Raw genomic sequence first — 11121 nt, 5'->3', positions numbered from 1 at the left:
ACATTCGCTCACTCCCAGCAGTTGGGCATCTCCAGGACCACTGTCATTAAGTCCAAAACATTGGAAAGGAAAAAGGGCTGTCAAAAATACCAAACTGGACCTGTAGGAGTTAAAGAAAGCAACCCAAGTCAATCACCACAAATCCATGAGGGTCCACGCAAGAGATATCCGGGTTTCACACTAGACTGCCCAGAGAGCTGTCAAAAAAGTGGGTGCAAAGAGCCTTGTGAGGGTGGAGAGACCGCTTTTGATATCACCATTGAAAGAAACCCATCTTCTCCTTTGCAAAACTTCTTTAAATGAGTCTTATGAGTTCTTTATTACACTTTTGCCCCCCTTACAGCCTGATGCCGACACTATTGACCGCATTTTTTGGGTACATATCGAGGGGAAGGGCTGCAGTGTTAATCATCCAATCCAAACACTGAGGCCGTCAATGCTCTTTCATCCAGTACTGTGACGCAATGACAAAGGACTACATATGCAGAGGATGACATGCCTTACACTGCCGCCTGGTAGCCATTATTACAGCTGAGGGTCTACATTAACGATTAAAAGAGCTCAGACACACATCTATTTATATTATTAGAGTTGTTAATGAATAAACTATATCTTGTTGGATTTTAACATTTAAAGTGTTCAAATTTAAAAAAAACTACTTGGTATATGTCAAGTTTTGCTCCTCAAAGATTAAAAAATTACTTGGACCGTCAAGCAACTCAAAAAATTTGATGAAGTTTAGTCATAAAAATCTCTATGGTAACTCAATCCAGATTTTATCGAAATCGAAAATTAACTCTCCAATTAATTTGATTCCAAAAATCATCAAATTAAGTTTAAGAAATCCGAGTCCAAATTTTTTTAGTCAAGACAACACTCGTTGCTCCACGTTCCCCTAACGGGGCGTACTCCACAGTTTGTGGGGCCTACATTTATATTTAAGTATGTACAAGTTTCGTTTCAAAAGTACGTGTACAGTCCGATAAGTGACACTACACGCACGTATGGAGGTTATGTTTAATTAATAGCATCTCATGGAAGAAAATACACCAACTTTCTGCCAGATCGGACTATTTCCTTCTTTAATGTTTGTTTGAATCGAGGAAGTCGAATGATTTTCAAAAAATGGACAAAAAATATATTTGTGTTGGTTAATCATTACTTTAAGAAAGGAAAAATGCCTTAAAAGACTAAAAATAAGTTTGATCAACATTTTAAAAGACTCTGCACCTTTGATTAAAACAGTTAGTAAGTGGTTTTAAAATTTTTGGAGTGGTCATATGAACATAAGTGACCCTAAACGTTCTAGACGTGTTTTGAGATTGCTACTCCAAAAATCATTGGTAAGATCTATCATATTGTGATGGATGATAGAAGAGTGAAGGTGCATGAGATTGCTAGTGCAATGGTTATCTAGATTTGGAACCCTATTTCCATTAAATTTGCTACCACAGCTGATGAGGTGTTAGCTAGTTCATTCTCGTGATGGAGAAGGACTATTTTGTAGATAAGGCAATATTGGACTCTGTGTTACCTTGTTATTTGTTGACTCGCTCCCATTAAACTAGGCATCAAAATTCTGACTTGGAACGCCAGCTAAAACCCTAAACCCCATATTTATGGTTCTTTTCTAAGCCATAGGACACAAAAATGTAAATAGCCAATTACACTGTCCAACAGCAAAAATGGTACAAAAAAAGTATATGCTCAACTTAGTACAATTTGATTCCTTGATTCCAAATATGACCTTATTTATTCTCTCATAGTCTTGTGGCCAACAGAAAAGGCCATCCATTTTTTGTTATTTTTGACTATTTTTAAGGTTCAAAGCTGTTTAAGCTCTCAGTGTTGAAGATAGGGATAAACTATATTGATATATTTTGAAGCCGAATGTTAACAAATTCTAAAACTATTTTTAAAATGTCTGCATCATACATTGAACTCGATTTATCTATGTTTAAAGTGGAAAATAGGTGCTTTTTATTCAGAGGCTCTTAGCTTTAACATGAATAGGTTCAAAAAGTTTAAAAGTTTTGCATTGGATTGCTAAAAATATGAACTTTAATTTAAAAAAGAACCTCTTTAAAACGTTCTGTATGCTTGTCAATTTGAGATACGACCATGACATTATTTCTTGGAAAAAAAACTCATTTTTAAATTGAGCTCATAATAAAAGTGCATTAGTATTCGTAGGCCCAGCTAGAAGAGATAGAAACAAAGGGAGAGAAGAAATAGAAACAAAGATATAGATAAAAAAGGATTTGCTCGGAGGATTCCATTGAATGTCCGGTTTTTGGAATCCTTCACTCACTACGGGTATGCTACGAGTCATTTTGTGTTCATGAAGCTTAAAATAATTAATTTATATAGTTTGAGACATGAGACTTAATGTTATAACAAATTGTATAATTTATATTTTCTTTTTCTCCTTTTTAAGAGCGACGGCTTAAAACAGCTTTGAACCTTAAAAATAGCGAAAAATAACAAAAATGTATGTTTTTTTCTAAAGGCCACAAGGCTATGAAAAATAAAATAATGTCATATTCGGAATCAGGGGATCAAATTGTATTATGCTGTTCTTGTGCATAAAAAATTGTGATTTTGTTGGGTTGTGTTATTTTAATAACTTAGGAGTTTAGTAATACTCTAAATGTAGGAAAAGCTCAGAAATTAAATAAGTTGATTAGATGACCTATACTAGAAAATACTAAATACGAATCAAGTACATTTGCTATGAAACGTATATATATTGGGGTTAATGTTCTTTCTTCTGAAATATTAATTACTTATTACAATTAGTCAAATAATTGACTTAATTTTATTTAATTTTACAACATTTATACCCACCTTGAATTTTCTTATTTATTCAATATTCCATAAGAAAAATTAAAAGTTCAACTGAAAAGTTCAATCAATGTCAAACTTTTTTTTTTGGAACAAAAATTATTAGAAATTGTGAATTATTGTATATTCTTTAGTTTTAACTATGATATAAATCAAATGAAAAAAAAAATTGATCTTCTATATATTATCCTTCATTTTACTGGATGTTTGTCTGATTACACACATTTTGTAGAAATTTTATTCAAGATAACTCAATATATAACCTAATTTGTTTAAAGATGGAAGGGTTTTGACCAAATGTCATTACCGTAAATATTCATTTAAATATGAAATTTAGTTCAAAATATGCCTCTGAATCAAAATTTTACTTAAAAAACGTTGTTTTAAAATTAAGATTTTAAATACTAAACCTAGGTTGGCTTACATCATTTAGGGGGAGCATAGACCCAAAAATTATCAACACTGTTATATAATTACTTTTATAAATTTACTTATATTATATATAAACGAGCAGCATTGGAGGGCTAAATTAATAGAAATCGAAGCAAAGAATGAATGTAGAAGAAAAATGACAGACAGAGGGCTGTAGAAAGTTACAGAGGGAAGAGGGAATAAACAGAGAGAAGGAGATATATATAGCAAGAAAGATGGAAAATGAGGTTTATTTCAGTCCCGGACAGGTTCTGAATTACCTCGAAGGACCAAAAAAATATCATATGAACATGCTTGGTTATTTTGTACGTCTACTCGCTAAATTTTGAGATATATTTGTTTCACCATTTTGGATTGGATATGTGATAACACAAAAATAGACGTATCTTTATATATATATCTTAGTTATTTTAAGTATGTAGCCTTTATGAGTGCCCACACCGTTGGGCATCTAAGGGCTGAAATTTTGCATAAGTGATATTTTTTATACCTATAACACAAAAAATCCTTTTTGAGCTGAATAAGACTAGATACGGGGTTGAGTTTTGAATCAAAAGTGTCTGGTGTCTCAAAAAACAACTAAAAAAATAACGACTTTTTTTAAATTTTGCAGCTTCGTTTTTTTCCGGATGCAAAAGATGGATTTCTAATGGCATATTGGAGCCATCGATAAAATAAAGTTTCTAAAAATGTGTTAGGAGATTCGTTTCTATATTTAAGAAATAAAATTTGATGTCTAACTGAATCATCCGTCTTTTTTCTGAATAATTTTCTTTTTTTTCGACGACATTATTCTTTATAACTTTTTTGTTTTTACAAGAAGGAAAAAAATCTTTTTAGTTTTGTGTTTTTCTCTTTACAATACCTATTAATATTGTTTGCTTTTTTTCTAATTTTCTTCGCAAAATCGATTTGACAATTTTTTGACAAAAAAGAAGATGGATTTCTTATCAGGACAATTTTTTCATTAATATATATTGATATGATATATAGAATTTTATAATCATTGTTTTAAAATTTATAATAACATTTTTAAAATAGTATACAAGCGCTATATAATAATGGTCGCCGGAATCGAAGGTGTGAAAACATTAAAAAGAAGGAAGATTGAACATTGAAAATGTGATATCCCGTTTCCTCCTTCTTAAGAACCGCCGGTTAACCCTTTGCTCTTATATAATTATAAGTCTTCAGAAACATTTTGGGGAGCTCAAGCCTTTTTCCTAAAAAAGGGGGTCAGCGACGCCACTGGCCCAACCGACTGTGATTGTAACTTTTAAAGTGCATTTTTGGGTTCAATGACCGACATAACTGTGGTTTTAGTAGGCAGACGAAAATGGTTTACAAAGTGTTGTCTGAAAAAGATATTTATGTTTGTGATAAACATTTGAACTTTTATTAAGTTCAATATCCTAATGTATTATATGTCTATAGGCGATAAGAAAACTCTAAAGTGCAAGTCATATATGGAAATATATTCTTCCATAAACAAATATAGATTATGAAAATAACCTTATTTAATCGAATATTGGAATAGTCCTTAGGTACAACTGCTGTGTCTGACGAGGATAAAGACATAACAATCAAAGAAAGAAAGGATCCAGAGAGACCAAAAGAACGAAATAGAAACGTAGAGAATTTATTAATTAAAGATATATTTACATGTTACAACCTTTTATAATACACACGACTAGTGTTGCGTCGGTCTTCATTTAGGACTGCAGATGAGTTCGGTCCCATCCATTCCAGTCCCACTTGTCGGTCCTTGAAGAAGGTAAAATCGATCCTTTGTGACTTCAATGAGGGTGGTTTTCCTCTTTCTAATTTTTCCATTACATAATAAAATAAATTATATAAATAAGTAACAATTTAATATGTTCGAATTATATTGTATTATCATCAAAATATCCTACTTTTTGCAAGCTGTGTGCAATAATCTTATTACATATTTCTTATTTGCCTTAATAAGTCATCGATATTCCAAAGAACAACAGTTACTAACCGGTCCTAAGGACTTACGGTCCCAAGACTGGACGGGACTAGAACGAATAAATAAGGACATACACAACACTAAACACGGCTACACACACTATTTATATTCAATCTAAAATCATCTGGTATACTATTTCTATTATACAAAATTAAAACAAAAGGAATAAGAAGCTGGAAATCAAATGTCCTCACAAAAATTTATGGGAAAAAATGGAATATCCATGCTTTAATAGCTCGAATATATTGATCATTTTTACAAGAAATTCCCAAGTAGATTGTACAATCGTTTTCCCCGCATGTCTAAAAATGCCCAAATGTAGAGAAAGGAAAATGCACGCATTTGAAGCATGTGAGGAGACATCACAGTACTGTCAGTTGACACTCTGCATAATTTATATCAATTATTTCCCCATCTTGTTGTTATTTATTTCTTCTTTCTTTCTAGAAGCAAGGGTATGAGTAATGATGCAAATACAGTCTAGAAATAGCATGTTAAAAAAAAAAGAACGAAAATAAATATGGTAACCCAGACAATTTGAAGAAAGTTTTGAAGGAGAGAAAGGATAATGCTCATGAAGTTTATTGTGACAAGAGATGAATCTGAAAAGGATATATACAAGGGCATTTGGTAGAATTACTGTGATGTCGATCCCAATTCTACTCTGAGTCAAAAAGAACTTACAATTAGAACATTGCAACAAATCCTCAAGGTTACATTCCGTCTTTTATGAGCACCCACAAATATTCAATCAGGGTTTGAATATAATTCAGTCTATTTGGGAAGAAATGTTCACTACTCAGGAATTAAATAATAACGACAACTGCTAAGGAAAATAAAATTCTTTCTTTAAATTACCAATTTCAAATTAACGAGTCAGCTAAAAAACACACCGGATTTATGTCATTTAGTATGAGTATGACACCTTTCATATCCATAGATGGAAGTAATAGTATTTTTGTGAATGCTAAAAAGAAGACCACCGAAATCTTACCTTGTTTCCCTTATAATTGTTTTGAAGAAGAGCAGCTTAGCTGTCATGAAGTTTCATATCAAAGCAGCTATGAGATGAAGGAAATAAACAAAAACTCCTTTCTGTATCTAGCTATCATGTTGTCAGAAATTACTCTGATCTCGATCCTCAATTCTACAGCGTGTCCATCGAGGACTTACACTTATAACTTTGCAACATTTTCATTTCGTCTTGCACGCATTAGTTCTAACTTTACATGATCTCTTCCAGAGTACAAGAAAAATAACACAGCTTTGTAAATAAAAATAAAAAAACAAATATTTATTTAGCAAATACAAAAAGTAAGTCCTTTTCCATTATTATATTATGAACCAGTATAACATACAATCAAAACCTGTATTAAGCGGTAAGAAAAGGTGAAACTGAAAAATCCACCACTAAGTGTAGATGACCCCTTAAGTCAGCTTTCTTATTTTGCAACATTTTTAAATTTAAAAACTGGAATTATTCATGTAACACGCTTAAAACAGGTGACAATTAGACCAGGTTTGACAGTATATATATACATATATCAATATATATTTCTTTTTAGCTTCTTTTTTAGTTCTTGAAGTGAGCCACTTGCTTCCATAATCTTCCAATACGTTATATTGATTTTCGTTTTTTGTACCAAGATTTCCATGGCGTTTGATTAGTAGTGCATACAAAGTTTCCGTTACAAGCTACATACAAATACTATTTCTAGTGAAAATTGACTGAAAATGTTCTCTTATACTAGGAGAACAGAAGAAGTTTCCAATTAAGCATAACATCTATGATACACAAACGACCTACCCGTTTCTTCATTTACTATCTTCTATGTCCTATATATTTTAGTAAATTTATGTAATCAATGGCGATCTTATTCCATTTCTTAGCACACTCCACGTTATATTGTTGACATCTTATAGTATGGGTTATGCTTGGAACTATAGTTGTATTCCAATTCTGACAAGTGTTTCGAGCTTATGTTCCCTAATTAAGAAAATCATTAATTATATTTGTTGTCTATTTTTCTATCATTTTTATGAGTGGCATTTTCAATAGGGATAATATTTCCTAATAATTCATTTAATAGACAGGACTCATCGAAGTGTTTCTCTGGAGCTTCCATAATCCTCATCACTTAAGACTGTTCGTCATTAATTTTCAAGCCCAATATTTCTTCAAATGTTTAATGGACTTTTTTGAGGTATTTCCAGTCTGACTCAATTGACTGTTCACTCATTAAGATAGTCACATCATAAACAAATAATAAAATTGTAAACTTTTTGCCTCCTATTTTTCTAAACAATTGATAAATTTTATTGCGAGCTAAAAATGTGAGCAGAAGAGGCTGAAATCTATGAAATGAAATTGGTGGGCTACTCTGACCACTTGCAGAGTCAGAGATGAAAATGTTTCTCAATAGCTTTTAAAAAAAAACCCACAGCTCAATCTGAAAGACACTATTAACATGTGTAGGATCCTTGAAACAGCCAAAAGCAATCGATACATTTTTGAACACTCTAGTTTTGAAGGGTATAAATCGTACTTTGAGAGCTGACAAAAATAGTGAAGATCATGTTAGAAGGAGGAATCAAAGTCGTGGGTGATCATGGAGGAGAAGTGAAGAAAACCTTTGTAGAAAGTGTAGTTTCAAGACTCCTCATCCATTTGGAAGACCGTGTCCTGCAAAGGAGGCCTAATGTCGGAACTGTAAGAAAAAAATAAATTAGGCTTAGAGTTTTTAGAGCTACAAATTTAAGTATTTTTTAAATAATCAATTATATTTGTTAATGTGAGCTGAACAAACTCCTAATTAACATATGGGACGCCATCGGAGAGTTCGTCGGAAACAAAATTGTAGTATGTGATAGTGGTGAAATGGCTTCGATTGCAGGCCTACAAATTTATAAAGACTTAGACTTACCATCAAGCAAACCAGAAAACTCATCAGCCACCCGTAAAATTGTCGTTGTAAACGGCTCGAGATTGGAAATGGTAAGAGGTATTGAATTGATATTTAGACCCAGAACTCATCAGCACAAAGAGATCGTGTATTTAGTTAAAGATATTGGCCAACATGATATGTTTATCTCTCAGCATGCATGCATTGGATTGGGTATTTTCCACCCAAATTTTCCCTGACCTAAGAAACAAGAATGGATTGATGAAGCATTAGGTATCAAAAAGATAGGAACTATAATGGATAGTAAAATTAAAGCAGTGGAAAATCAGTTAATAGAGGAATTTTCAAGTGTGTCCTCATGCGAGCATAAATTTAAAAAAAAGGAACAACCACCAATGAAATAAAATTATTGGAAAATACAAAGCCATTTGCACTGCACAGTTTTGTTATCGTGGACAGGTGAAAAACATTCTGGATGATATGGTCAAAAAGTATGTGACCATGAAAGTAGAACATGAAATAATATATTGGTGCCAACCCATAGTTATTGTACCTAAACAGAATGGTAAAGTTAGATTAACGGTTGACTTAACCACGTTAAACTCACATCTTAAGAGATTAGTTCATCCTATGAAAATTCCAAAGGAAGCTGTTTCTAACATCCAACCGAAATCCCAGTTTTTCTCAAAATTTGACGCAGTCCATTGTTATTGGCAGATACCTCTAGAAGAGAAAATCCCAAAATTGACAACTTTTATTTCTCCATACAGAAAATATTAATTTAAGAGAGCTCCTATGGAATTTACTTCTATGGGAGAAGCGTACAATAGTCGGTATGATATAGCACTGGAAGGCCTATTAACTGTCCATAAAGTAGTCGATAATATTCTAGATGACAATGAAGATTTTGAGAAGTATATTAAGAGCGTAAACTGAATCCTAAATAGATAAAAGAACTTTAGAATCACATTAAGTCTAGAGAAATTTCAATTTGCAAAAGAAGAAATTGAAATTGTTGGTTACAAAATTAATAAGAATAGAATTTCTATTAACGAAAATAAATTGAATCCTAAGCTTAAACTTCCCACTCCTACAAACAGAACAGAATTAAGGTCATTTATAAGGTCATTTTACATGAGCAAAGTGGCTGAACCATTGAGAGACTTGTTGAAGACAAAGAATGAATTCAAATTGGAGTTAGTTCATTCCCAGGCGATGGATAATATAAAAAGTATTTTACTTAAGCCACCAATCCTAGCACTGCTTGATCCTTTGAGAGAAACATGTTTAGAGACGGACACATCAAGAACCAAAGGTCTCAGATTCGATTTATTACAGCGGTATGGAGAAATAAGGAAACTAATTGATTGTGGTTCTACATTTATCACTGAAACAGAGTCAAGTTATGCGATGATCGAATTAGAAGCCGATGCCATTAAGTGGGCCATAAAAAAGTGTCATATTTATCTCAGTGGACTACTGCACTTCGAAGTAATAATCGATCATATTTATCTTTACACTATTTTCATTAAACCAAATGGAAAACTCCAAAGTACAGAAGATTAGAAGGTACCCTCATCATTACTAGTTCAAAGTATCATGGAATAAAGGACAATACCACATTATTGCAGATGCTTTGTCACGAGCTCCAAGATCCTGGAAGGAAGAAGAAGAATTAGATAGTGGAATGAAAGACACGATTAGATTAGCAATTATTACAATAGCTGTCGTACAGGATAAAAGGCAAAATATTGGTTTCGTACATCCAATCATAGAAGAGATACTAAATATAGCGAAAGCAAGTTAAGACTATCGACCACTCGCACAATTCGTGGAATGGGGTCTTAAAGAAAAAGGAAGAGTAGAAAACAATAACATTAGATCATTTAAGAACATGATCGAAGACTAAGCTGTGGAGGACGGTTTAGTATTGAAAGGAATACCAATTGTTGTCCCTTAAGCGTGTCAGAGATACTTTTTTGCTAAACTACATTTGTCGTATCAAGGAATGACTAAAACCAAAAAAAGAATGAGAGGGTCAATATTCTGGCCTGGAATGAATAATGAAATTGTCACGATTATTGAGAACTGTGAAACTTGTCAAAGAAAAGCACCTTGCCAATGCCTAGAGATTTTGAAACCTAATGACATAAAAACCACAAATAAAGGGGAACCATCGAAAAATCATATTGAATCCCACAAGAAAAGAAGACTTCGAGATAATCCGAAAAAGCGAGTTATGTTCCAATTAGTTAATTTAGTGTAAGTATGTTTGTATAACACACTGAACTAAAATGCGCTAAACGATAGTAGGACAAGAAGGGGAAGAAAAAGCGACAAACAATATTAGATAGTACTTACTGACATATTAATATTTTTTGTAATTTGAAGGGAAGAGGGATTGTAATATATATTTGCATATATTTATTACTATTATTTAAGAGGTGTCTTACCGGTTTGTGTAACAAAAAAAATGTGTAATACGCGTGTACCTATGTAGAAGTATCTCGTATTTATTCCATGATTATTCTAAAAATATATCCGTGAGAAGATCGGATAACACAGTTTCTATCTTGTGTTCCTATATAAATATTTTATTGAGCATTTGGTTCCCAGCAAAAAGAAGTGATTCGCCAACTAATTTGATGAAATTCTTTCTAAAGATATATCTGACGAAAGTACCTTGTCTGTAACATACATGTGGTCTAGTCAACTCTTGGTGACTTGATCGTTATATTTTCGTATAAATGTTGGTTTGTTCTTATCTGTAACATCTTGTAGATCATTCATACCAATATTTTCCTTCCATGCTACAAGAATTTTTGAATATGTGAAACAGTTTAATAACATGTAGTCTTTTCCATAAATTTCAGATACATTAAAATCTCCCACCACTATCACATTTTCTTTCCTAGGGTTCACTCCTAACTCTATAAAATATCCTGCGAGCAT

General features: G+C 32.5%; 1 long non-coding RNA gene across 1 annotated transcript; it reads right to left on the bottom strand.

The window, feature by feature from the left end:
- Positions 1-6546: 6546 nt before the first annotated feature.
- Positions 6547-10030, bottom strand: LOC121118375 (uncharacterized). Its single transcript, XR_005864421.2, has 4 exons — positions 8777-10030; positions 8191-8722; positions 7074-7974; positions 6547-7013 (listed from the first exon to the last, which is right to left on the bottom strand). It is a non-coding gene; the product is annotated as an uncharacterized lncRNA (long non-coding RNA).
- Positions 10031-11121: the final 1091 nt, after the last annotated feature.

The sequence above is a fragment of the Lepeophtheirus salmonis genome, chromosome 5 (genome assembly GCF_016086655.4).
Source record: "Lepeophtheirus salmonis chromosome 5, UVic_Lsal_1.4, whole genome shotgun sequence".
In the NCBI taxonomy this organism is placed as follows: Eukaryota; Metazoa; Arthropoda; class Copepoda; order Siphonostomatoida; family Caligidae; genus Lepeophtheirus; species Lepeophtheirus salmonis.
The sequence above is the reverse complement of the archived record's forward strand: the minus strand, read 5'-3'. Positions and strand labels throughout refer to the sequence as shown.